Raw genomic sequence first — 26,353 nt, forward strand, 5'->3', positions numbered from 1 at the left:
AAATCCTCTGTTTTTAGATGCTGGTTATTGACCATTGATCATGTAAGTTAATAAACAGGCATTCATCTAATATATAATATAAACATGAAATTATTTTAGGAAACTTTATAGTCAATGATTTTGTAGTATGGTCGGGTCCCTCTGAACGACACAGCAGAATATATTCATGATATTTCATGAGTAAAGTGTGGTGTCTTTAAATTAAGTTGTCTTCAGCTGAAGTTGAATCATCATCACTGACACTTGTGGGTCGACAAGCTTGTTGAATAGTTGTCAGAAAGATCAGATGTATCCTAGCAACCAACCGATCGGAGGCCCCTATTTAGTCGTCCATTGTATTGCCTGTGACTGTCACTTTTGTAGCACAATTGTTCATGTGGAGGAATGATAAATGTGCTTCTGAAGAGACGTAAAGGCAAAACAGAGAAAAAATGAGAGAACAAAGACCCCCACTACACAAGACTTCTGTCTGAATATATGTCTTACTCTGTTTCTTTACCTCTTTATCTCTATCTGTCTCAATTAATATTGACTCAAATACTTGAAGACCGTAGTACTTTTTACTTTCTTTGTAATCTTTGAATCTACTGTGTGTGTGTTGTTTGTAAATGGTTAGGGCTGCACGATATTTAAGAAAAATGCAATGTGCGATATATGATTACTTGCATTTCAAAATGTAAAAACCTCAAAATGATGTAACCAGCATGAATGTGTATATTCTTTTTGGGTAAAAGAAAGCCTCACTCATGTACACTGCATGTAATGTTTTGAAGTTATGAAATCTTTCAGCTATTGCAAACCATTGCAATATGCATAGTGTGCATTATTATGTAGGTCATGGATGTTTTGGTCAACAGGGTGTTTTGGCATATGATAAAAGGTTTGTTTGCTGATATGTTTGTTGGATAAACTGTAACATGTAACCAGCTGGATTAAGCAGTCAAGTATTGTGAGTGTGAATGATGCTGTTTAAAATTTTAAAGTCTTGTGTGTTTGCAAGAACAGGAAAAGTGCAAGTTGTGCAAGAATTTCTTCGGCAAGTTGCATTTGATAAAATCAGGATCCACTGCGCACAAGTTAGTTACAGTATGAAAACATTGATTGGAAGGATATAGATATCACATTATGGGGCGGTTTCCCGGACCAGGATTAGCTTAATCCAGGACTAGACCTTAGTTTAATTAGGAAATATAACTAGTTTTAACAAACATGCCTTACTAAAAACATTACATGTTTGCATTTTTAGGTATATATAAATGGCACTGATGTATTTTAATATATGTCAGTGCAAGTGGTTTTCAGTTTGGAGAGCTCTTAAAAGTGTTTAAGTCTAGGACTAGTCTAATCCCTGTCCGGGAAACCGCCCCTAAAAGATTTGGATATAATCTCATCCAGTGAAATGAGATTACTAGAGCCTTTTGAATAGATTGGATTATGATTCATAGGGTCACGATTAGAGCTGCAAATTTCGACTATTATTTCAACCGATTAGTCTATCGATTATTTTTTCGATTAATCGGATAGTCTAAAGATTTTTTTTTACAAATAATAAATGTAACATCTGCTATTTATGCCAACATTTTATTGAAGCATTTTCTCAATTAAACAAATACACAAACAGTGCCAGTGCCAAGGAAAATATAACAAATCACATAAAAACAAGTCCAACATTAATTCAGCCTAACATAAACAGTGCAAAAGGGGCATTATTCACCTTAAACACATAAAATATATTAATATTAAAGAAGTAAAATAAAAATAAATCAAACTGAATAATAACTCCTTATTAATATAAAAACATGTCCCGCTTTTTATTGTTCCACACTGAAAAAAAAAATCCTTTCAATTTACGTAATTTTAATGTGTACATCGGTCCCACATGATCCGATTGTTTAAAACCAAAATAATTTTCTCAAATTAATTTTTATGTGTCAGACTAAAACATTTTAATTACTTTAAGTAGTCTAATAGAAATATGTTGACTCAAAGTGCTATTTCTCTTTACTATAACACATTTATTTTGTAATGTTTAAGTAATTTTATTATGTAAGGGGACTAGATTTTCATCTGTAATTCCAACATGCTTTTTTAATGCTTATATTATGGGATTATGTAACTCTAAAGCAATTTCATTATGTCTCTGGCACCAGAATAATCACCCATAATTATCCAAATGTTATTTATTTCTTTTTTAAATACAAAATACATTTGCATTGGCATAAAAAGCAAAGAGTTTTGTACAAATGTTTAGTGATACTGAGGCAAACCACTGCTTTCAGATCATCAATTAATTTAAATCACTACACATTAATTCAATAACAGTCAATAACTATTACAACAATCAGCACATGCAGTACATACATAAAGGGGCAATTTCCCAAACAGGTTGTAGATTAATCCATGACTAGGCCCTCGTTATATTAGGATATTTTTAATAAAATAAAGTTTACAAACAAACCTACCTTACAAAAACAACACTGGAGTACATCTTTAGACAAAACAATGGCACTGATATATGGCATTGCAAAAGTCTGGGACTAGGAAAAGCCCCATCTGTGAAACTGACCCAAATGTTTAAAATAGTTACTATCACAGTAGATTTAGAAGTGCTAAAGCACAAACACTGCATTCCAAAGAGACATGCAAAACAGTAAGTACTATTATTTATAAAATGGATTTACAAACTGGAAAATATCAATCCTTCAGAAAGTCAGAACTACAGCATTTATAAACTGTTAAATCAAAGATTCAACAAAAACAAAATACAACAACCATTTCCAAAATCGACTCTGAGCAGCAAACTGTTAATGTATTAATAAGAGAAAACACTTAAAACAGATAAAAAATTCAAAAATGAGCAGCACAGTCTTTCTGATCCTTTCACTGAAAGAAACTGTTCGTTAAAGTTACTCTCAATGCAGTTTGGATTTCCTCAAAAATAAAGCGGAGATCAGGATAGCTCAAGTTTAAGGCATACATCAGCTCAAACACGATGTTGCAACACCTTCATGGCTTCCAGGACTATACAAAGATCCTCTTCTTCATCACAAGAAGCATGTTGTTTGAGAGCACAAATCCCAACATTGGTGTCTTCAAATGACCTCACTGATGCTGACTTCATCCATGCCCTGTACAAAACAAACAAATGTAGTTAAAGAAACAGAAAAAAGGTTACTGTTACAATAAAAGTGTCATTGGAAATAAGTACAATGCAAACAAATATAAATGTAAGTATACAGACCCATGTGCATTGCCACAGCATGTTACAATTGGTAACAAATATATGGGTTACAAAGCAAGGCAGCTGCACTGTCCACTGCTCTGGGTGTGTTTGTGTGTGTTCACAAGGGATGCTCCGATCGATCGGCCGATAATGGCATTAAATGACTCGATCGTTGCTCGCTAAATCTGCCGATCTCATAAACCGATCTTTCTGTTTACTTTTGTCATCAAAAGGATCCTGAATCTGGCTGCAATTAAAGACATTTTTTACGTAGCACGAGCATTTTTACAACCCTTTGCTCATGTTCGGCGTGCAGATTTGTATGTCTCTCTTTGCCTTTACAGAGATATGCATATTTTCTATGAGGACGTGCTCCGGTCAACAGCGCGAGGCGTCTTCACATCCCCATCAAACAGCGTATACAACACATATATATCACGGACAATTGCATCCTCATGCCATAAGTTTCTTATTTGCATGCTTTTTAAAGTTTTGAGTGTTTAAACTTTTATTTTCCTCACAGCTGCTTGTCTGCGTTCAGCCGCTGCCCACACACACAGCAGCCGGTCATCAGTGCACGTGAACAGAGCGATCTCTCTCTCACGTCTTAAAGCTGCAGTAACCTATTCATCTCTCAATAAAATCACTCTCTGCTCTTGACTAAAGAACTTTTATACTTCATACGAATGCGTGTATATTTAATTAATACAGTAAAGTCTGTGAAGTGTTTTATTTTCAGTACTTTTAGGAGACATAAGCCTTTTTAAAGCCATATTAAATTTCTCTATGCAGAATAAATATTTGTTGTGCTTATTTATTTGAGTCACTATTAAAACAATAATATACCTAATTACTGCAAGTAATATAACAAAGGCAACATCCGTGGTATTATTTTATCTAGAAAAAATGTAACAGTTACAGTCATCAAAGAGCTTGCATATCAGCTTTAAAAAAATCAGAATCGCTATCGGCCGATCACGAAGATTACAAATCGGTGATCGTATCGGCTGCAAAAATCCTGATCGGAGCATCCCTAGTGTTCACTACACTGGAATGAGTTAAATAAAGAGGCCACGTTTCGAGTGTGTGCTACCACACCTGACAATCACATCAAAAGTGAAGTCTCTCATTTTCTCACTCTCATGTTGTTACAGACCTGTATAAATGTCTTTGTTCTGATAAACATGAAGGAAGATATTTATTTTGAGAAATGTTTGCAACCAAACTGTTCATGAGCCCCATTCACTTCAATAGTATTATTTTTCCCCACTATGGAAGTGAATGGGGCTTATGATTGGTTTGGTTACAAACATTCCTCAAAATATCTTCCTTAGTGTTCATCAGAACAAAGACATTTATACAGGTTTGTAACAACATGATAGGGAGTAAGTGATGAGAATTTTTATTTTTGGGTGAACTACCCCTTTAAATCTTCCCAGGTGTTTTAATGACCCGTGTGCCAAAAGATGTTGTAACTAAAACATACTAAACGTTCTGTACTTCCAACAATGTTTACACATTTTTAAGTCTATGAATCTATATTACTTACTTCTGTCATTTGATCATTGATTGTTTGAAGTCTTTTTGCTAGCTGTCCTCCTTTCTGATAGAAGAGTTTCATCAGGTTTTTGGATTGGAGGTCCAGGTGACACAGGAACATAAGACAGTAGTGATTCTTTTAAATTCAGCATTTATCTGAAAACAAATTAACCAACCATTGTATATTTGAGTACTGCGAGTAAAAGAATAATAATTGTATATTAGTTACAAAAATAAGATATAGCTCCTAACAGCAGTACAAAAGTGAAAGAAATGACTTACCAATGCGCATGAAAGGATGATGGACCTATAAGAGGAAATATTCAGAGGAGAAATCAACACATAACCTCAAATGATGAAGGTCACACATACCCAGAGCAATAATGAAATAAGTATTATATCTGTCATAGGAGGCAATGTTGGACAAAATTAGACCTTAAAACAAGGTTCTCTTCTGAAAACGTCAGCTTTAAGGTGTGGCACTTCAAAGCGATTTTTTTTTCAGTCAATATACCAGACGTCACGCGAGACATTGAAAAAAAGCTTTTTCTAGTTGAATCAAGTGTCGCTCGTGGCGTAGCGAAGTCACGAATAACTGACGCGGGTCTGTTCATCTGATTAAGCAGACAGTTTGTTTCATACGCAATGTCATTATTAATGTAGTCAATTGATATCATCTGGTAAATTACCTACATGGATGACGTATACTCTGGACAGAATAACTTTTGGTTTGCGTTTTATTTGTCCTGATACGTTTCCATAGAACAGCTGAGTAAAAAGTGCCTCAAAAGTCAACTCAAAGCTGACAGTTTTCAACTCGGATAAAACTACCAAACGTGAAATAACGTTAAACAGCTGACATTTTTAAAACGCTGTGTTTTTCTTTATGAGCTTGACTGACTGTTAACTTACTCCACCAACCTCCTCCAAACTAAAATTTACTACAAGTCATTGCAATGGCTACATATTGTAAACCAAAATAGTCTATCTAGTGAAGATATATCACGTATGAAGCGAACATAAATAAATAATAGAACTTACTTTAATAACGTGGTGCCGTCTGAGAGAGTTCTTCTGACTGACTGACTGCTGCTGAGTCTTCGTTTTGGCGCCCAAAACAAACGATCTTTATTCTTCTTTTATGGCAATCGATGTCCTTCTCATTGAGCTATACTGCCCCTGCTGCTCAGGAGGTGCCGTTTTGTGTGCAAACCCAATTTTATTGCTTTAAGTATTCAATTCAATCAATTTTAATCAATGTGAGAATAATGTGTTCATTTTACATTCAAACAAAACATTTTAATCCTAATCAATTAAATTATGTTTACACAAGGAATATAAATATTTTGTGTTGCATATACATGTTTATTTTATTTAAATTCAAAGACCCACTAAGTCCATTTTTTTCAGTGCAGCCCTAGTGCTAATCATAAACTAATGAAGAGTCATCATTAACTACAAAATGACTCACATGAAATCATTGTTTATTAATACATTAACTAAAAAACATGTCATGTTGTACTTAATGATGACTCTTCATTAGTTTATGATTAGTACATGCATTTACTCAGCATTAGTTCAGACTGAAGTAAAAATAAGTTCATTGTGATTCATGAACCCTTATTATAAAATGTAACCATTATATTATTACTGTTAATATTATATCAGTAGTAACGTTACTGCATTCTCATTTAGCATCAACTTTAACATTTAACTTTTCTTAAGTCTCGGGTAAATACAAATTTAGTTAGCATGATCTTCTTATATTTTATAAACGGCGTTTACGCTGCTGTTACTTTAAATAAACGCATGTCAGGAATACCTAACGAGACGAGCTTTTATAATATCTGCGCACATAGCAAAAAAATAAGCTATGGGAACTCCGCGCTGCCAGCTGGCTTTCAGTGCACGCGGGCACATGCCTATCTCAGTGTAACACAGTAACTTATTATTTCATAACTTCTTAATATAAAAAGTTAAACATGTCCCGCTCTTTATTTACTGTTTCAACATACTGCCCAGACGCGATGCAATGTCGTGTCTGTCAGGCGTCTCGCAGCTCGTATTAAACTAAGATGTAAACACAGCTGTATTAAGCACCATATATGCCTGCATTGATTCTATTGTTGTATAAAAACTTACTGTAAAAATTCAAATACTTACGCTGCCGTCGCGTCATTCTGAGGTCGGAGAGAGCTCCAGGTTGTTTTCTTTTAAGATGATCATGCACAGATGTTGCGCTGCTGTGGTATGCCATTTCAGTTTTACACAGTATGTGTTTTATTTGGTCTCTGCTTAAAGTATTCCCACACTTTTGATCACGTTCTGGCTGTCTGGTATAACACTTGTATTATCCGGTCGGAGCTGAAGCCGCCTTCATTTGAAAACGTAAACAATGCGACGCATCGACGCATTTCCGGCAAATCGACGTAATTACGTAATCGACGTAATCGACTACGTCGATGCGTCGTTCCAGCCCTAGTCACGATTAATTGCAAACTATATATATTCCTCACTGTATATATGCAGTGAGGAAAATAAGTTTTTGAACACCCTGCTATTTTGCAAGTTCTCCCACTTAGAAATCATGTAGGGGTCTGAAATTGTCATCGTAAGTGCATGTCCACTGTGAGAGACATAATCTAAAAAAAATCAGAAATCACAATATATGATTTTTTTTAACTATTTATTTGTATGATACAGCTGCAAATATGTATTTGAACGCCTGTCTATCAGCTAGAATTCTGACCCTCAAAGACCTGTTATTCTGCCTTTAAAATGTCCACCTCCACTCCATTTATTATCCTAAATTAGATGCACCCGTTTGAGGTCTTTAGCTGCATAAAGACACCTGTCCACCCCATACAATCAGTAAGAATCCAACTACTAAAGCCAAGACCAAAGAGCTGTCCAAAGACACTAGAGACAAATTGTACACCTCCACAAGGCTGGAAAGCGCTACGGGGAAATTGCCAAGCAGCTTGGTGAAAAAAGGTCCACTGTTGGAGCAATCATTAGAAAATGGAAGAAACTAAACACGACTGCCAATCTCCATGCAAGATCTCACCTCAAGGGGTCTCAAAGATCCTATGAAAGGTTAGAAATTAGGTTCCAAGGTTACTGTTAGTAATACACTAAAACGTTATGGTTTAAAATCATGCATGGCACGGAAGGTTCCCCTGCTTAAACCAGCACATGTTCAGGACCATCTTAAGCCATTTGGATGATCCAGAGGAGTCATGGGAGAAAGTTATGTGGTCAGATGAGACCAAATAAAACTTTTTAGTCATAATTCCTAAAGGTGTTTGTGGTAATTGCAAAGAAAGGCTACTGTACCAAATATTAACATTGACATGCACCTACGATGACAATTTCAGACCCCTCCATGATTTCTAACTTGCAAAATAGCAGGGTGTTCAAATACTTATTTTCCTTACTGTGTATATATATATTCTTCAACATGGAAAAAGTCTGATTTTCATGATATGTCCCCTTTTAATCATTGTTATATAGTCTGCTTCTCATTTTTATTCTTCCCTCTGTCTGTTTATACACCTCATCCCCTCCTTTTCCTCGTCCCCTGCGTGAATATCAGTCTGACGGGTCTAATCAGCATATGAACAGCGCGTGATCACATGACCTCGAGATGATTTAGTCGTAGTTCAAAGGTCAAGATCCCCTGACCTATCACCTCCAGGCTTACAAACACTCTGATTCAGTCAAAACAAACAGTAAACCATCTGCTAAAGCTGCTGTGAGAGGCAATCATTTACAAATATTAATCACCATCTTTGGTGTTCAAAGAGTTTTACTTTCTGTTTCTAAAGTATCCAGCCAAGAGGAAGGATATCAACCACATTTGTTACTTTTGTTATTTGTGATCCAGTCTGTGAAAGCCCAGCTAAAGTCTTTTTTTTTATTTACTATTTTCTACATAAAAATCATCCTACATAATGTAAAGAAAATATCATCATCATGATATTTTAAGGTCAAAGATTGAATTCGATGGGTGAAATCAAACGTTGATGCTCCAAATCAGGTTATAAGACTTAAACCTGGATTTTACATTTTGTCAAAAAATGATTAGCTGGAAGTGAGTAAATATTTTCCAAAACAACAGGTTTTTCATTTGTCATACAGTCTGAAAATGTTAATAATTTAATGACGAAGTAAATTCTAATTTCAGTTTCTTTATTAAGTGGACATTCAATCTGAAATGGGTTAATAACTCACATGCCAGCATCTTTAAGAGCTTTGCTTGAGATGCGGAGACCTGTATTGAATACATATAACAATATCCTCCTCTTGTTTTTAAGTGCCATGGTCCATATCATCAATCAATCCTGTTTGTGTTCAGATCTCTCATTAACAATCAAAAAGTCGTCTCTGTGCTCAATAACCGAATCCTCCATTATGAAGTAGTCGACCTGTGACATCTTTGACTTCCTCTTCCTCTGTGTGACTGACGCCTCTATCGCAGCGTGAGGCGTGCCGGATGTTGAAGACACGTTTTGTCCGATACGTCTAAAGTGGGGTGCGATGGTTTCCTCTCGCTGTAAAAGGACGTGACCTTTGACTTGTAGTGCATCAATTTTAGGCCGCTGTCAGTAATGTGACAAGACGTTGGGTGTGTGAGATACAGACACCTGCCATGGATGAGTGTGTGAATCAAACTTAGACTGACATCAGAAAGAAATTAGCATGCAACACAATCTCTCATTGCTTCATTGTATTTCTCTCGCGGTCACAGCGTCATGTGTTTGTGGGTGCTGGAATTGCGTTTGCATGACTGGCTGTTATTGGCTGGTTTGTTCAGCCTGTTGTTTACTTTGTGACATTAAATCTTTCTGATCGTTTCTGATGAGATCTGTGTGATTATATAAGTGGGAAACCGTAAAAAAAATGAATATGTAGAATATGTTACCTTGGCCCAGTTCACAATGGTAAGCATATAATAGTGATTTATAATTTGAGCTGTAAGATCGGTTTCGCGGGGAAAAGTTTAAAAATGTCATTCATCTTTGAATAATGACGTCCTGTCCATAAGCAAAGAAGAGGAGCCGGCCGCCTCATCGCATGTGCTCTAGATGGGAGTGTGTAGCTTGGTTAGAAAACAGTTTAAAATGTCATCTAGATGGCGGCATTTAGTCTAGAAAGTTTAAAAAAACGATCATCTGGGGGACGGCATATCAGTTTATTATGTTCTTATATTTAAACTGTAGAAATAATCTAATCCCAGATTAAAATCCAGGATAAAGTGTTATAATCATAGACTGAAAAAAAAGATGGCCGCCGTGCCGCCGCTTCCTTCTGTTGTAATGAACTGAATAAAAATATACGACGATGGGCGCTGACATGTTACGCAAAAAGTCAGTTTGGAGCCTGGGCATGCACAGAACTTCTCCCCAAACGCTTGCACGCCCAATTTAAACCATGCCCCTTGAATGTCTAATTTGACTGCTTGCTAAAATAAGGTAAGTTAAATACAACTAATAGACCCCTTTAAAGTTTATAAACATTGAATGACTATCGGGTGCGCGCGCAGCATGGGGTCAAACTGTTCATACCATCCAGGCTTTATAATGTAATCTAACAGGGCTGAAAAATGATGACTTACCTCAAATGAAGTGAGCACTACAAACACAAGCCTCTTTGATATTTGTATTGTTCCAGTCTGCACGTTAATTGCTTGCAGCTGCAGATGTTGTATTTTTTTTGTTTTTGAGATTCTGCATGAATTGCAAAAACTTAACGGAAGACCTGGTGCGATTTTCACAGCCCACAACGTAAGTAGGCATTTTTGACGATGCCGAATAATACGCAACTCTATCTGCTGTAATGACTTTTCTGACCCTGACATGCGCAGTGGAAACTGCCTGTGACGTGAACCGTGAAGGGGTCTATTTTGTCGGTGTGAAATAACGCAGAAATCAAAAAAATAATAATTAGTTATATCTTCAGTCTTCCTTCGAAGCTCCGACAGTCCGCTCAGAGAAGCTGTCAATCACAAATGTCAGTCATAACAAGCCCCATTTCTTTAGACGGTTTCAGCAGTAACAACATAAACAAGCGGCTTTCGTGGAAAACCGGTAAACTCTGCTAAGAATAAATATCAACAAAGTCCTTTTATAGTAGTTTATTAATATAACAGGAAAAAGAAACAACATGTAGATTACCTAAGAAACCATAACATTTGTTATTTTCGATATGGTAGTCAGACCATTAAGCAAACAGAAACCGGAAGTAAAGTTCCAACCAGATCACGTCACCGCACGTGTGTCCGATGAAAGTGTCTATAGGATCAAATTACTAGCTAAAATGAAACGTATCACAAAAATGATCAATTGAACATATATCAGCGTGATAGCAACTACCTTAGAGCAGAGGTCCCCAACCACCGGGTCGCGACCCAGTACCGGGTCGTGGACAAGTTGCCACCGGGTCGCAAGAACGTCCCGGAATTTTTTTTTATAATAGCCACGTAATAGCTTAATCGGGTATTTTGTACTTTAAGAGCCGACTTCAAATAACATCGATCATTTCCACTGTTGTACAGAGTCGCGCTCTCTCTTTTTCTTGGTCTCTCTCTCTCTCTCTACCAGCGCATCAGCGATCACATTGCTGTCATAAGAGTTTTGAGCATACAGTACTTCTAAAACACAATCGATCAAAGAATTGCCGAGTTATAACTTTATGAATAATTTGCAAATGTACCTCGCAAATCATGTAAATACGCGGAGACGTTCAACTGTGTGACATGGGCATCGCAAATGACTGGAAAGTAATTATTTTATTCTTATTTAAAACAACTTCAGAATTATCCAGCGATCGTGGCACCATGATCATAATAAACTATTAATCATATTTTAACGGCTGTGCTTTTAACGTAGGTTTGAAAAGGAACCTAAACTGTCAATCATCATTAAAATCAACGTGAGCCTCTGCGCCCAGCCGCAATTCTTCTGGCATCTCTCCTCCTTCACTGCATTTTTTTTTGTTCTGTTACTTGAACTTGGGGCTCGAGCCCGACCAAGATTCGAACTGCCTCCGAGAACAGCAAGCCAAGTTCATTTACCATTGATTATTAAGACTAACTGGACAGGTAAACTAGTGAAACAATGAAAGTAAAAAACAATCCGCCAAAATATGGTTTTACACATCTATAGAAAATATACTATAAATTAAGCAATTATTCATTTTCCTAATGCAAGGTTATGTTTATTCCGTTTAAAACGTTATACATTTCAAAAAGAGAATTTTCAGCACTTTGTTTGAACAGCAACTCAGCGACCAACACCCCCCCCCAACCTCACCCCCCGGTCCGCGGATTTTTTTTAAGCTGGAACCGGTCCGCAGTGTAAAAAAGGTTGGGGACCCCTGCCTTAGAGGACCAAAACATCTTTCGGAAAATTTAAAGGAATAGTCTACTCATTTTCAGTGTTAAAATGTGTTGTTGCCTTGACTGGGAATTGTTGGTGCATCTCTCTATTATCTGTGTGCGTGCACGTAAGCGCTGGAGCGCGCTGCGACGCTTCGGTGGCATTTGGCTTGGCCCCATTCATTCGATGGTACCATTTAGAGATAAAGTTGGAGGTGACCAAACACATCAACGTTTTTCCTGTTTGGGACGAGTGGTTGTGCGAGCAAGTTTGGTGGTACAGGGTGAAACATAGCGCTTTTCTGGGCGGATTTAAAGGAGGGACTGTGTTTTATGGCGTGATAGCACTTTTGGGAGTACTTCGACTCGCCTGAAAAGTCCGCTCCCCTTCTCACTCTCATAATGGGAGAGGGAGGGTGTTACTGCGCCGAGTCCAAGTACTCCCAAAGGTGCTATTGCGCCATGAAGTGTAGTTCCTCTTTTGAATCCGCTTGGAGAAGCGCTACGTTTTATTTTGTGCCACCAAACTTGCTCGTGTGGCTACTCGTCTTGAGTGGGAGGGGCGTTGATGTGTTTGGTCACTTCTGGCTTTGTCTCTGGATGGTACGGTTGAATGAATGGGGCTAAGCTAAATGCTATCGAAGCGTCGCCACGCGCTCCAGCGCTTACGTGCACGCACACAGATGATAGAGGGATGTATCAACAATTCTTAGTTAAGGTAATAACATATTTTAATATTGAAAATGAGTAGACTATTCCTTTAATGGGAAGTGTAATTTTTTTTTTTTTGACCCAAGTCCCGTTCGTTTGCATGCAGAGGCTCACCCGATCATAAGCTGATGATGAGATCATGAGCGTCAAAGTTTGATTTCATTTATTTCACATTGATTTGAATCTTTGACATGATTTTACTCGGTCAACATTAAAGATATCAAGATTATATTTTCACAGAATGTTCTTTACATTATGTAGGATGATTTTATTCAGAATAAAGTATATCACAAAAATGGGGAAAAAATGGAAGCTCCGAGTTTCTTTTGGTCATTCACAATTTTGAAAAAACTCCATAGTACTACTATAAAGACATTTTGAAGTATTGTGTAAAAACTGTGGTTCAATATAGTAAATTCCTGACTGTGCCATACAGTATGATGTCACAGCAGGGTTTTTTTTTGTAAAGGAAATATAAACAAATTTCATAAAGTCGGAACCAGAAGTGTTTCCTATTTGCATATTTGTATAAAACAGCTGTGTTTGTGTCTGAGAAATTGTGTAGTAGTAGTAGTAGTAGTAGTAGTAGTTTGCTGAGGGAATGTCATATACATTGCTTATTGCTACTGCTTATGAAGTTTAATCTGGTGAGTACAATGTCTGTGATGTTCAAGTAAAGTTTTTGTGTTGGGATTGGGTGAGTTTTTACTGCTGTAGTCTTTGTCAGTGAGGATCAAACATTTGAAGAGCGTCCAGGATCCGTTTCTGAACATTATACTTGTGTCATAATAGTCGATTATTAACCTTGATATTGTAATTGCAGTTATTAATGTCGATTAGTAACCTTCACACTGAAGTTTTGAAATGTTTTATAATTTTCTGTTAAACAGCTGCACCGTAAATTCAAAACATCAAAAGTAAATAATATTATGTACACTGTAAAAAAAAATCCGTAGAAATTGCAGCTGGGTTGCCGGTAACTTACCGTAGATTTAAATTTATGTTATTTACTGGCAATGTTTGTTCAAAGTTAAATGAACATTTAACATTTACAAGTCTTTGTCTTTACAAAGTAAAACTAAAAAAACAGCATCAAGCAAAACATGGGAAACAAAATCTGAAGCAAAAAACAGAAAAAGGTTGATGATGATTTATGGTTCCCAGAATGCTTTGCATGAGGCTGTATTTGTATAGTTGTATTCTGTAAAGATAAAGACTTGTTGTTAATATTTAAAATTTATTTAACTTTGAACAAACTCTTGCCAGTAAATAACATAAATTTAAATCTACGGTAAATTACTGGCAACCCAGCTGCAATAACATTGTAATTTCTACAGAATTTTTTTACAGTGTAAATAACAAATAATTATGGAAGTCATGTTGTTAAAATCGAAAACGAATGACTAAAGTACTACATGTCAACTTATCAATTTTAAAATCTGTGGTTTAAGACAAAATTTTTGTGCGTTTCCACAGTATGTTTGGGCACCAAATACTATTATGTAATTGTTTCACCTGTAATTGTAATCCTGATTAGTTTTTTTTTATTAATTGTGCAGCCAAATACTTGTGATTGTTTTGCTTTTGTTTTCCTGTTGTGATAATGTGTCTGTAAATCAGCGTGTGAATGTTGGAGGATTCAATTCAAAAATCTCTTTCTATGTCTGTCAGTGTGTTTTACAGCTGTGAAAATGTCTTTAATTTTCTTTAGAAATCACAGATGTAAAACATCTATCTGCCTTCTGTTCAATCTGTCATCCATTTCTCTGTTTTCTGAGAAAAGTAATGTGATGTCTTAATGTTTTATGGCACATAAATCAATAATCTATTGTTAGCATGTGTCTTATTTTATTTTTATTTTTTTTCTTGTTCTTTTCAGGCCAAACTTTTTTTATTGATTTATTATTTGAATTAGAAACAGAAGTATAGTTCAAATAAAAATTGATAGTACAGTTTTCCTCCTCAGAAATAATGAGGTTGATGTTTGTGTGTTTGTAAGCTGTTGGCAGTGAAAAGTTTATAGTTCTGTTCCTCTTTCATATACGTGTATAACATTCATCCATACGTCCAGTCGTTCAGTCACTCCATGATAACTCTCTCTCTCTCTTCCATCTCTGTCTCTCTTTTTAGCCGGCGGATTTTATAATTCTCTCTGAAAGGACGGATCTACTCATCTAGTCGAGCATCGTGGAAGAGTTACAGGTTAGACGATTCACCCTCTCGCCCCTTTTTACGCTTTCTCTCCCCTCGCGAGTTTGTTTTGGTGCTCCTACTCTTTATTTGCTGTCCGGCCTGCATGCTGCGATGACATCACTGCATGAAACCCCTCCCACTGCAGATTGCTGACCTTGCATTTTAAATCTGCATGTTACTTTCTTATTTTCCTTATGTTGATCTTTTGGTTGAACTGGAATTTGTAAATATTTACAATGTGATCCTATTCTTCGCCGTTTTATTTGTTTTTTAATGCTTGAGTTTGATTTTGGTTTCTGTTAAGGCTTGTTTTATCCCTCTATTTCTCACTTTCATCTCTTTGCTTGTGTTTGGTTTGATCACTATAATAATGCACTTAATATTGTTGATTTTTTTTACTGTTCATGTGAAGTTATTGACCATTTGCTGGGTTATTTTCAACCCAGTGTTGGGTCAGATTAACCCAGTAAATGTTTATATTTCACCCAACCATGAATTGCATAGGTTCAGGGTTTCCACGGGTCCTTGAAATCCTTGAAAGTTTGTGAATCTGGTGGAAACAATTCAAGGCCCTGGGAAGTTTTTAAAAATATACATACATAGATACAGGTCATTGAAAGTGCCTGAATCTATTTTATGCACAAAGTTTTCTGAAAAAAAAATCCATATTATTCCCTGTGTAGTGTGACGCAAAGCTGTGTCTCCCTTGCCATACTTCCTGCGCCCCTGTAAAACCCATCACCTCGTCTTTGTCGTTAAGCCTCACCATTGGTTGAATTTGATATACACATTCAGACGCACTTACCCCTGGAGGCATCCCCAAAGTGTCACCGCAGTGACGCAGCGCGAGTTCCCTCGAAAGGGAACTGTAACACTGTATCGTAAAGCGTTACCTTGTGTGTCCCCACATTTATTGAATTTGAGGGTATTGGACCTGGAAAGTCCTTGAAAGGCCCTTGAATTTGAAGTTAACTAAGGTGTGGGAACCCTGTAGGTTAAATTACAACCAAACAGGTTGAGTTCGTGCCTTTTTGACCCAACGCTGGGTTGAAAATAGTCTCAGCCTCAGACATCACGCCCACAAACTGTTGGCTGAACGTCTGATGTTTTTCGTACACTTTTCTGGAAACCCTGTGAGAATGTCTAAAGTCGTCTTTTGATTGGTTGAAATAAACCGGATTTCCAGGAGACGCGAGTGTCGCAATTAGTTTCGGTCCCTGGAAAACAAAGCTCTGACGTTCCATTGATGCAGAGAATCAGTCATGTCCACGTGGATAATAATGACCAGTTATCATGATCAGCTAAACATTGGATTCTCAAAAATATGCAAAGTTCGCAGCATAGACTCTCTAAAAGACGTCCAAGAGTTTTGCTTAATGCAGTTAGTGGAGTCAAAAAGTTTGGTTCTCCTGAATTGCTTGTATGTGCTAAAAAGTGGAGAGATATGCTTCAAACAGACATTTAACGGGAGCGTCTCATTAGTGTGGCTGTTGATGAAGTGCACAACGTTGTTCTATGGTGAGTAATGTTGTTTATTTAGATGCTATTCGATTGCGGCTGGTTATTTCAATAACTGACTTGTTGCCAGCCGGCTCGTTATTGTGAGGAGTCCGAAACGTGACGCTAGACGAAACAAACTGTGATTGGTTGTTTGACATGTCGGTCAAACAGCTTGTGGGTGGGCTTTGTCCAGAAAAAGCAGCGAAAAACACCAGACCTTCAGTATGAAGGTCTGGCTACGCGAGACTAGGTTGAAAATAACCAAGCATTTATAAAATGTATATTATTCTAAATCTAGGATCTCAGTTGGTCTTAATTGTGCAGCATGTGTGTAACTGGATCCAGTGTTTAGGGTTACAGATCTGAGACGTGTTCTGTTCTTCAGAAACAACTTTAATACACAGTATTGTGTGCTGTAGTTAAACATGAATTTTATGACTGAAGTTGCCAGGCAGCATAAATACTTGAAAATCATTTGAAACTTCCTGGAACAAAGTCTCAAAATCCTGCAGCTGTTTTCTTCAGTTTCTATCCGGGTTCTTAGTTTCAGAAATATTTAGCTATTTTGTGAGCTTCCTGATATTGAAGCGTAGGCATTTAAAGCCACAATATGTACGATTTTTGCATAGTGTTTATTAATGCAATACCAGTGAAGAGGATTAGCAAATTCCATATAGTAAGTCTCTGGATGGTAAAAACATCTCCTATTGTTTCACTTTCATCGATATAAAGTCATAAAGCCTCGCCTTTGTTGTCGTTTTGAATATGTGACCTGTAGTGCACTGTAAAATAGTTCATACTGGTTAAACGTAGAAACAAAAGTTCACCTGCTGCCTTAAAGCTCCAGTGTGTACTTTTTTTAGTTAATTCTTAGCAAAAACCCATGTTTTCTTCCAAAAGTATGTGCTCATTCATGTGTAATTACTTCCACCCCACTAATCAAAGTATTCTCGTTAGTGTAGAATCTGCTATTTAAAATACATACCGCCGTAGCGCTCTCTGGCTGAATCCATGTTGTGCCTCCATCTTTGAAATACATTCACCGACGAGGGACATTCCTGAAATTCAAGCTCCGCCTTTCGCGCTTTCAGAGTACACTCAAGCTGGCCGCGAGCTGAAGCCTACGGAGGTTGCATGTGTAGGCGGTATACGTAATCAAGACAGTCTTATTTCAGAATATTAACAATTATAAAGCTGACAATTATTCTAAGTTAATTGTAAATTGATGTAATATGCTTATGACTTGCGAATGTAATGCTCAGTTAATTTAAATAAACCAGGCTTGATGACGTATGCAGCCCGGATATGCGACCTGCGTAAGACTGAATCCTTCGGCCGCACGCCGTGATAAACCTGCGATCTAATGCTTTGAAAGTTTGTTGAAGAACTATTCTCGAGGACATTAAAACAAGTCGCCAAGGAAGCGAAACAGGGATTTTAAACGACAACGCGACAGGAAAAACATCAAGATCAAAGTCAATATTGGAGTTAGTTTTCCAAGATGGGGCTCATTGGACAATGAAGTTGCTAGGTTACTTCACCACAGGTAATTCAGCATATTCGTTTACATCTATACAGTTTATGTTGTAAACTTGAAGTTTTATAGTTCCTTGGCTAACTATAGCATGGGTATGCGTAACACTTGTTAGTGTAAACATGCATGTGGTTTAATGTCTTGGAACAGCCACACGCCGTCTCTCCGCCCATTTATGTAATCTGAGGTACTGAGATAAATGTTTTTCATCTTTTCTGACCTCTAACACAAACACACGGTGTACAGCGCTATTTTTAGCCTTTCATTGATAAAAGCGTCTGATCTGCGCGTCTTTCGTTTCATTTTACAAGCGTGTGAAAGTTGAGCGATCTTATTTCACCAATATCAGAGAAAGCTCTTACATATACACGGACATGTAACGTTTACTTAAACATAAGCATTGGACTCTGACATATTAGTTCGCGTCCATTTAAACCCTTCATTAAGCCAGTTCATTATTAAATGACAGAGGGACTCGTCCACAGACCATCTCCTCAGTAATCTGAAGAGAAGCGGTCGAAAATGGACAAAAAGAGACGGATTTAAACACCAACTGTAAACGTAATGTGTCTCTCTCGTCCACTTGTGATCTGATCGACGAGCCCCTGTGATATTTTTCCTCGCGTGGATGAAAAAGGAGTGTCTAAGCTACGTTTATGGTTGTTTTTTGTATGTGATTTTAAGCGGACATATCATGACAATCAGACTTTTTACATGTTTAACATAAATCTGTGTGCTTTGACGGATCACACGCAAATGACATTGCAAATTGTTCATTTTTTTCATTGCTTTTGCTTTGTAGCTACTGGAAGCCATGTTAACCTTGGCATGACACGGCCGGGCCACCGTACGAGTTAAAACGCGTTCCGAATGGGGGGGGGCTAGAAAGTAATATTCAGTTGGTTGTCATATAGACTTTCACCGCTTGATGGGAGTAGATCCTACACAGTGGAGCTTTAAAAATGTGTGTTGTATAAACTTAAAGATGCTCTTTGTTCCAACTTAAGTAGTTGAAACAATGTGCAACTTTACGTTTAACTTTTTCAGACATCACATAAGGCCGAATACAGAACAACCAAATATCTATTTTTATTAAAAAAAAATTATTGCCAATATTCTTACCATTGCACAAGATTTTCAGAATGTCCTTTTTACTATATTTATTTCACATTATTTAACAATAAAATTTTAACATTCCAGCAGTCATTATAGGGCCTTTTTACACCTGGTCACTGATCCAGATAGATATCTGACTTGTTAAAACTGTTACATTTACATTCGACCACATAAATGAGTCTTGGCTAAACTGATATTAATCGGATCTATTCCTGTGCAAAATGCAAATAACCTATTCATTACTCTGCCTTAAGAAACTTGTAATAACGCTTATGTAGCACTGTATGTTGAGCAGCGGACGAGCGCCTGCGTGCACGGTCAAGCACAAGCAGAGAAAGAGAGACGGCGGCAAGATTGACAGGAGATGACAAAGAAAATGCGCTCAACAAAGCGATCTTATTGTTTATAAACGTTTTATTTCTCCTTTAATATAAGCGGTTTGTCATTGTATGACTTTACTGGTTTTTATTACACAATGCAGTTGCTCTATGACATAAGATGAAGAGCTAAAGTCTCTCGTTCTGCATGCTTGTGCATTCAGCAGACAAATACCCATCACCGCTGTGTATTTCTCATACGCTGCATGGTGTCCAGGATGTCTTGATTTTAAATGATAAAGGAGACTTGTACTGTTGTATGTTTTCGCGTCTTTCTCGGACACTTTAAAATGCTTTTACCAACATGCTTGCTGCATTTGTGCATCTCTCAATTTGCGCTGGTTAGTTTATTTGTGTCATCAAAAACTAGGGCTGCGCAAAAATATCGATACAGCTAACTATCGTGATAATTTTTTCGTACACATGTATCGATATTTTAATCTCTAATATCGATATTTTGAAAACCCATCTAATCCATCTGTGTGCTTCAAACGATCTCCAACGCCGCTGCTGTAGTTGTCGCTGTCCAGTTGTCTGTCATATACGACCATTCAGCCAATGTCTCAGAAGTTATCGGGAGTGAGAAAATGGCAGAAAATGTAAAAACGCCTGCAGCTTTCAAAGCAGACAGGTAGAAGCACTTTCTGCTCAATTTAAAAAAAGAATTTGATAAAGGAAAAAGTATTGCAATTTATCGCAACATGCAACGCATAGTATCGTATCGTGATACATCGTATCATGGCACATGTATCGTGATATGGATTGTATCGTGAGGCCCTTTCCAATACCCAGCCCTATAAAAAATAATTATTTTGTAAAATTTATTCAGCCTATTTAACTTTTTTCACTTTTTTAATAATTTCGGTTACCGAACAATCCGTGCATCCCTATTTGGAAACTTGCAAACATGAGTTTAAAGTAAAACTTGCCATGATTATTTTACTTAAATAAAAATAGTAATTACACATAATGAGGGTTTCATGCTTTACAGTGTGATGAAATATTACATATTGTGCCTTTAAGTAGGGATGCACCGATATGGACATTTTGGACGATACCGATAACTCTTTAAATTTGGGGATGATAACAGATATCTATAGGCCGATAAATATTCATATTATTTTCACAATGAAAAACTCGCAGACCGCGGACAACTTGTCTTTGGTCTAGACTAGCATACTCTTCTTAAGCCCGCAACACGTGTCATCTTCGTGCTATGTCACAGAAAGCACCAATCAAAACTCCACATAGCCAGCAATGTGCAAGTAAAGTGGTTCAACAAACAAAAATAATCCATAATTTATCGGTTTTCATTTATCGGCCTAATTTTGCTATCAGACAGATAAACAATAATATTAAAAATAAGCAGTTATCGGCCGATAACGATATGTCCGCCGATATATCGTGCATCCCTACCTTTAAGTAATAATTATTAAGTGATTGACTGAGAGTTTATAGCATTATGTCTTTAAAATACTTGTTTTTGTGTCTTTACTGTCATTTGTACAATTTTTTTTATCACCTAGATGAGCAGGTCTGTGAATTTTATAGTCACATAATGTTGCACAAGAGGACCACAGTAGTCGATCTTACTGTCTTAATGAATCGCCGTCTGACTGTCCGAATAAGAGTTTACCCTCATGTGTGCCAGATGAACACTGTGGAGGGGCAGAAGGAGCCGGGGATGCTGAGAGTTTTCACACAAGCATCCAGAAGGGCTTTTGTCCAGACTGGACCTAAATCCAAGCGTGAAATTGGTGCCATACTAAAGATGGTGTCTTGTTACAATGCTAAAGACCCAGGGCCTGTGAAGTTTGACAGTGAGAGACTTGTGGGCCTTTTTCTTGTTTTAAAGGCTCAACAGGGCGACGACTCATTAATGAACAGGAAACAGGCACACAAAAAAACACTCGGTTTATGTGGCCCGTTGACTGTAATCTGCCATGAGCGTCTTTATTTAATTTGAGAGAGCATTTATGCTGGGTTAAAAAAAATCACTACTTTATAATTTGTCTTTAAAAAGATAGATCTTAATTTTTTGTCTTAATCGACTAATAAGCAAGACAAAGTTTTGTTTGCATTTTTGGTTTGTTATATAAAAGTATTGTGCTAGCTGACCTAGCTCTCAGTGAAACCTCATTGGTTCAAAATCATACTAAATAGGTGCAAATTTGGGTGTTAATATGTTTATAAGATGATAGTTGTGATTGTGATGTAATGATTTTGAACTGTTATTATTGCAGTTTAGAGGCTGTGAATAAACGTATCGTTTTCAACTGAAATAGGAAAGTTTTATACATTTGGCGGCATAAAACTGCAAACTTTTAAAAACAAGTAAAAAAAATGTCCATGACACCTTGTCGGCTGACTCAGCTCTGTGTTAACCATAGATATGTACACTAGATGTCGCCTTGGCTACTGCAGTTCATTGGACCGAATGCGTCAAGCAGAGCCGCCATCTTGAAACAGGGGAATCCTGCATCAGCGTCATTGTAGGCAATGGCGTAACGGAAATAAAATCACCATAAATCGTCATGAATGCGATTTTCTTCGTTTTCTTTTGGTTCGTTTCAACAGTCAGACATATATTTAGCATTGGGTCAAGAAAAAAATTAAAGTTTTAAAATTTTGAAAATCGACTTTTTCTAACTGTAATGCATAGTGCTAGTAACCCTAAAATCCATACGCAGCACAAAAGTCCGGCATCGTCCATGAATTCGAAGTACAGGTGGAGATAGCAGCTTTACCCAGATACTTTCTACGACAAGACCCCTGTCCTAAGATGGCGGCGGTTTTGACGCATGCTCAGAACCCCAAGGTGACATCTAACGTATATATCTATGTGTGTTAACTACGTAAATGCAAATCTGTGATTATGGTGATGTCATACGCATGTGTTTATTCAGTCTATAGACATGCGCAACATGACACATGAGCTGTCCCTCCATTGAAATTCTATGTATGATTTCCATGTCCAGAAAGGTAATAAAAATATCATCAAAGTAGTCCATGTGACATCAGTGGGTCATTTAGAAAATGTTGAAGCATCGAAAATACATTTTGGTCCAAAAATAGCAAGTATTACGACTTTATTCAGCAGTGTCTTCTCTTTCGGTTCTGTTGTGAACCGCGTGAAGTCACGTGACTGTAGTGATGTGGCTGACCTGTTCCTCAGACATGTTTGCTAAGTTTTTTTTTTTTTTTAAACTTACAGCGTGCGTCTCCCCAGACTGTAAACGAACTCGGGCACACAAAACACAAGAACAAAAATGAAGCTGGGGCGGAACAGATAACAGTCAGCCGCGCCACTGTCTTGTTCGACTTTATGCGGCGCCGGAGTCGGATGACGTCAAAGTACCGCGAGAGCTCTTCAAGAAATCTTATGGATTAGTCTAATTTCGACTCGCTCTCTCGGTACTTTGACGTCATCTGTTTGTCAGTTCTTGCAGTGCAGCATGAAGTCAAACACACACAAAAAAGTCACACTGAATTCGTTATATAATTGGCTACATGTTTTGTCTATCAATATTTTCCATGAAGTCATTGGCTGATGGAGGAACGAGCGAGCGATTGGTTACATCCCTAAAGGACATCATGTTTTCGACGGCGCTGTTTGGTTTATCTATTATACTACCTCCCTATTTTAAATACAAACTTTGAAGGCGGGTTCATGTGTTTACCAGAACGTAAATTACCGGAGTGTAATCTCATATACCCTTACATGTTACGATGTAAATAGTCCTCAGATTGTATATTAGATTCTATTACGAGACGTTCATGCGAAATCTGATGTAAACAATAGACTATATATATCTATATTTCACGGATTATATGCATTTGTGGACAAAAATGGTCATTGTCATGTTTATTTTTGCATGTTGTCATCTGGACTTCTCTCACAAAATACTACATAATATATGATGCTAGAACATCTGTATCTCAAAACGGCTTTACGGGGGGTATGGCTTAGCTAAATGAGATGTAAATGAGCCCTATTGTCTTCCCCAGCTGGAAAAAAAGAGTCCTTTTCGTCTCTATTTTCTCGGTTTGAGTTTATCTAAGTTCCTAAATTCAAATGGCCATAACTTCTCCAAATCTTATCAGATTTCCATGTGTTACACATCGTTGGAAGCTTAGAAACTGCACTTTCAGAATCTGTGAATAACTCAAAATGCCCCAGATCCGACTTGTGTCCCTACTTTCCGTGACTGGTCACATTTGTCACTTTATAGGTGTTTGTTTGCTTTCGTGATTTTCCTGCTTGCTTTAAAAAAAGCTGTTTGCGCGGTGAGAACCACCTGATAAACGTGCAGCTTGCGTTGTCTGAAGAAGAAGTGCCTGACTTTGAGCATGCAGCTCGCATTGACTTTAATTATAAGCTCACAGCTCGCGCTGTACGGTATGAAGCGGACGTGTGTCCGTGCTGTCCGGTGTGGTGCAAGAGCATGTGACGTCACAGACCAACTAAACAATAATGAAATTTGTTGACTTTCATTATCGATTATTAACGGTTTTAGCGATTATTTGTTGCAGTCCTAGATTTCTGTCATCTTTGAAGATAAGGTAAAACTAGGGATGCACCGAAATGAAAATTCTTGGCCGAAGCCGAAAACCGAAAAAAGCAACCGAAATGCAGAAAGAAATTATTATGCCAATTATTAGTACAATTGCATTTATGGCTATCACTGTGTACTAACTAGGGGTGTGTGACGGATAAAAAAACTCACAGTTCGGATCACATTACAGTTTTTGAGCCACATATCAGATTATTTTTCCAACCAGCAAAAAGCGGGTGGGAAAAATCTAATAAACAATAAAGAAATTGCAAACATTTATAAAAAAGAACAAAGTTGTGCATTAATAAGGTCTGAAATTAGCATTATGTACAGAAATCAAATTAAATGAATCATAACACTGTCTTTATTGTATAAATTAAATATATTATTATTTTTAGAGCTATTTGTCTCTTTGTCATGGGTTGTTTGATCAACATTAATGACACAGACTGAAGTAGGTTAATCTGACTGTAATCTATACATACACTTAAGACATAAACAAATGTTTTTATTAGAAAAAGAATACTGTGGAGATAATTTTGTGTATATGTGCCCTGTCAATAACAGAGATTTTATGTTTGCTTGTTTTTTTAAACGCGTCTCTCTCTTATGTGCACTATTAAGGGCACTTAAACGCGCGCGCACACATAGAGAAGAAGGGTGAATCTCAAACAGCGCAACAGTCGCTTCACATAACTTTACGTTGTGTTTCATTGCTTTATTCGACAAATGTATGTTAATGGATTACAGTATGAGACACGGCTCTCTCTGAAGTTTACACATCAAGACATGCTTAATCTTTGCAGACGCGTGAAACCTGCTTGAGCACGAAGGGGAGGGGTGGGTGATGACTGATCACCGTGAGTGAAACCCAAGCGCTAGCGCACAGATGGGATGGGCGCGGTTGACATTCATTTTCGGTTTACATTTTCGGCTGGATTTTTTGTTTCGCCCCGAAACCGATAATACCATTTTCGGCCGAAATTTTCGGCGACCGAAATTTTGGTGCACCCCTAGTTAAAACGTGGATCATTTTGACATTGTTGTGTGTACGTGAATTTGCAAAAGAAAAACGTTTTATTACTAAATCGCTGTTGTGTAAACGTAGCCTTAGTTTCAGTAAATGTTCAGGATGGACTGAACAAAGGAGTTTTGAGTTGTCACTGTTTCAGTTTGTATTAGGGTTAGGTTTAGGGGGTAGGTACATAAAATGTATTTTAAGAGCAAGCAATTTTTCAATGATATGACTGTATTGCACAGACTTTGTACCTTCTAATGTTTCCAGAAACTAACATAGTTTCTTTCCTCAGGGGTCTAAGTCTCTTTCTCTGTTTCATTGCTGATTCTTTTCTCGTGTCGTGCAGCAGAAAGGGATGTAATATACCCCACTCTTAAACCTGATACCCCACTGTGTGTAAGGTTTATTTTTACTCGGACACTATGCAGAGAGGAACTAAAGATTCCTGGTTTCAACACACACACACACACACACACACACACACACACACACACACACAGTGTTAATGATTCCTGAGACGACTGCTGAAGTACAAACACACACACAGTAGCCCAGTGACCGCACTGAAAGCAATCTGGCCCTTCCAAGGTTGAACAAGATCTGCCTCCTAATATTTTATCACGCACACATACATAACACCTGTGTTCAGACATCACGGTCCAGACTTTTGACTTTGATCTGTACCGACAGTACAGTATATATAAATCCTGAGACATGATGAAGAATATTATTGCATTAATCCACCTGTTAAAGTTTGTTATGAGAAAACCTCAAACATCATTTGGTTTGTTTTGATATGTTTTATCTAATGCAGTGACATTCAAACAGTTTAAAGGGCCCAAATACTCTTTGGGGTTCATGTAATACCCACCTGCTTTACTTTTATAATAGTTAAGAGAACATCGTGGACTGACTGATACCTGACTGCAGTGACATCAGAGGAACATCAGAGGTTTAAATCCTGTTCTGCTTGAGCTCCACTGACTTCATGTGAATATAGGTTATGGTCTGAAGATTAATACTCAAATCTTATGAGTTTTAACTTATGCACTTTTCAAAACAAAGGTTCCTCTGTCACAGTGGCTCTTTTTTATTAAGAACAATTTTAAAAAACTTGTTTTAAAAGCATGCATCAGGTTTATTTCAATGCACAGTGTATTTATGTTGATTTTATGCAATAAAAATTACATTTGCACCATGTTTACAAA

At 37.3% G+C, this 26,353-nt stretch overlaps 1 protein-coding gene and 1 long non-coding RNA gene across 7 annotated transcripts in view; one reads left to right on the forward strand and one right to left on the reverse strand.

The window, feature by feature from the left end:
* sema4d (sema domain, immunoglobulin domain (Ig), transmembrane domain (TM) and short cytoplasmic domain, (semaphorin) 4D) overlaps positions 1-26,353 on the forward strand; it is a 98,605-nt gene that overhangs the window by 24,729 nt on the left and 47,523 nt on the right. For 2 of the 6 annotated variants that reach the window (XM_055179846.2, XM_055179847.2), the window contains exon 3: positions 14,982-15,053. The exons of the other annotated variants lie outside the window; for them this stretch is intronic. The gene's annotated coding sequence lies outside the window, so the exon portion shown is untranslated. The remainder of the gene's footprint in view (positions 1-14,981; positions 15,054-26,353) is intronic. 6 annotated transcript variants of the gene reach the window in all.
* LOC129447638 (uncharacterized) lies at positions 2,166-5,031 on the reverse strand. The gene is made up of 2 exons (XR_012371254.1): positions 4,773-5,031; positions 2,166-3,128 (listed from the first exon to the last, which is right to left on the reverse strand). It is a non-coding gene; the product is annotated as an uncharacterized lncRNA (long non-coding RNA).

The sequence above is a fragment of the Misgurnus anguillicaudatus genome, chromosome 9 (genome assembly GCF_027580225.2).
Source record: "Misgurnus anguillicaudatus chromosome 9, ASM2758022v2, whole genome shotgun sequence".
Taxonomy (NCBI): Eukaryota; Metazoa; Chordata; class Actinopteri; order Cypriniformes; family Cobitidae; genus Misgurnus; species Misgurnus anguillicaudatus.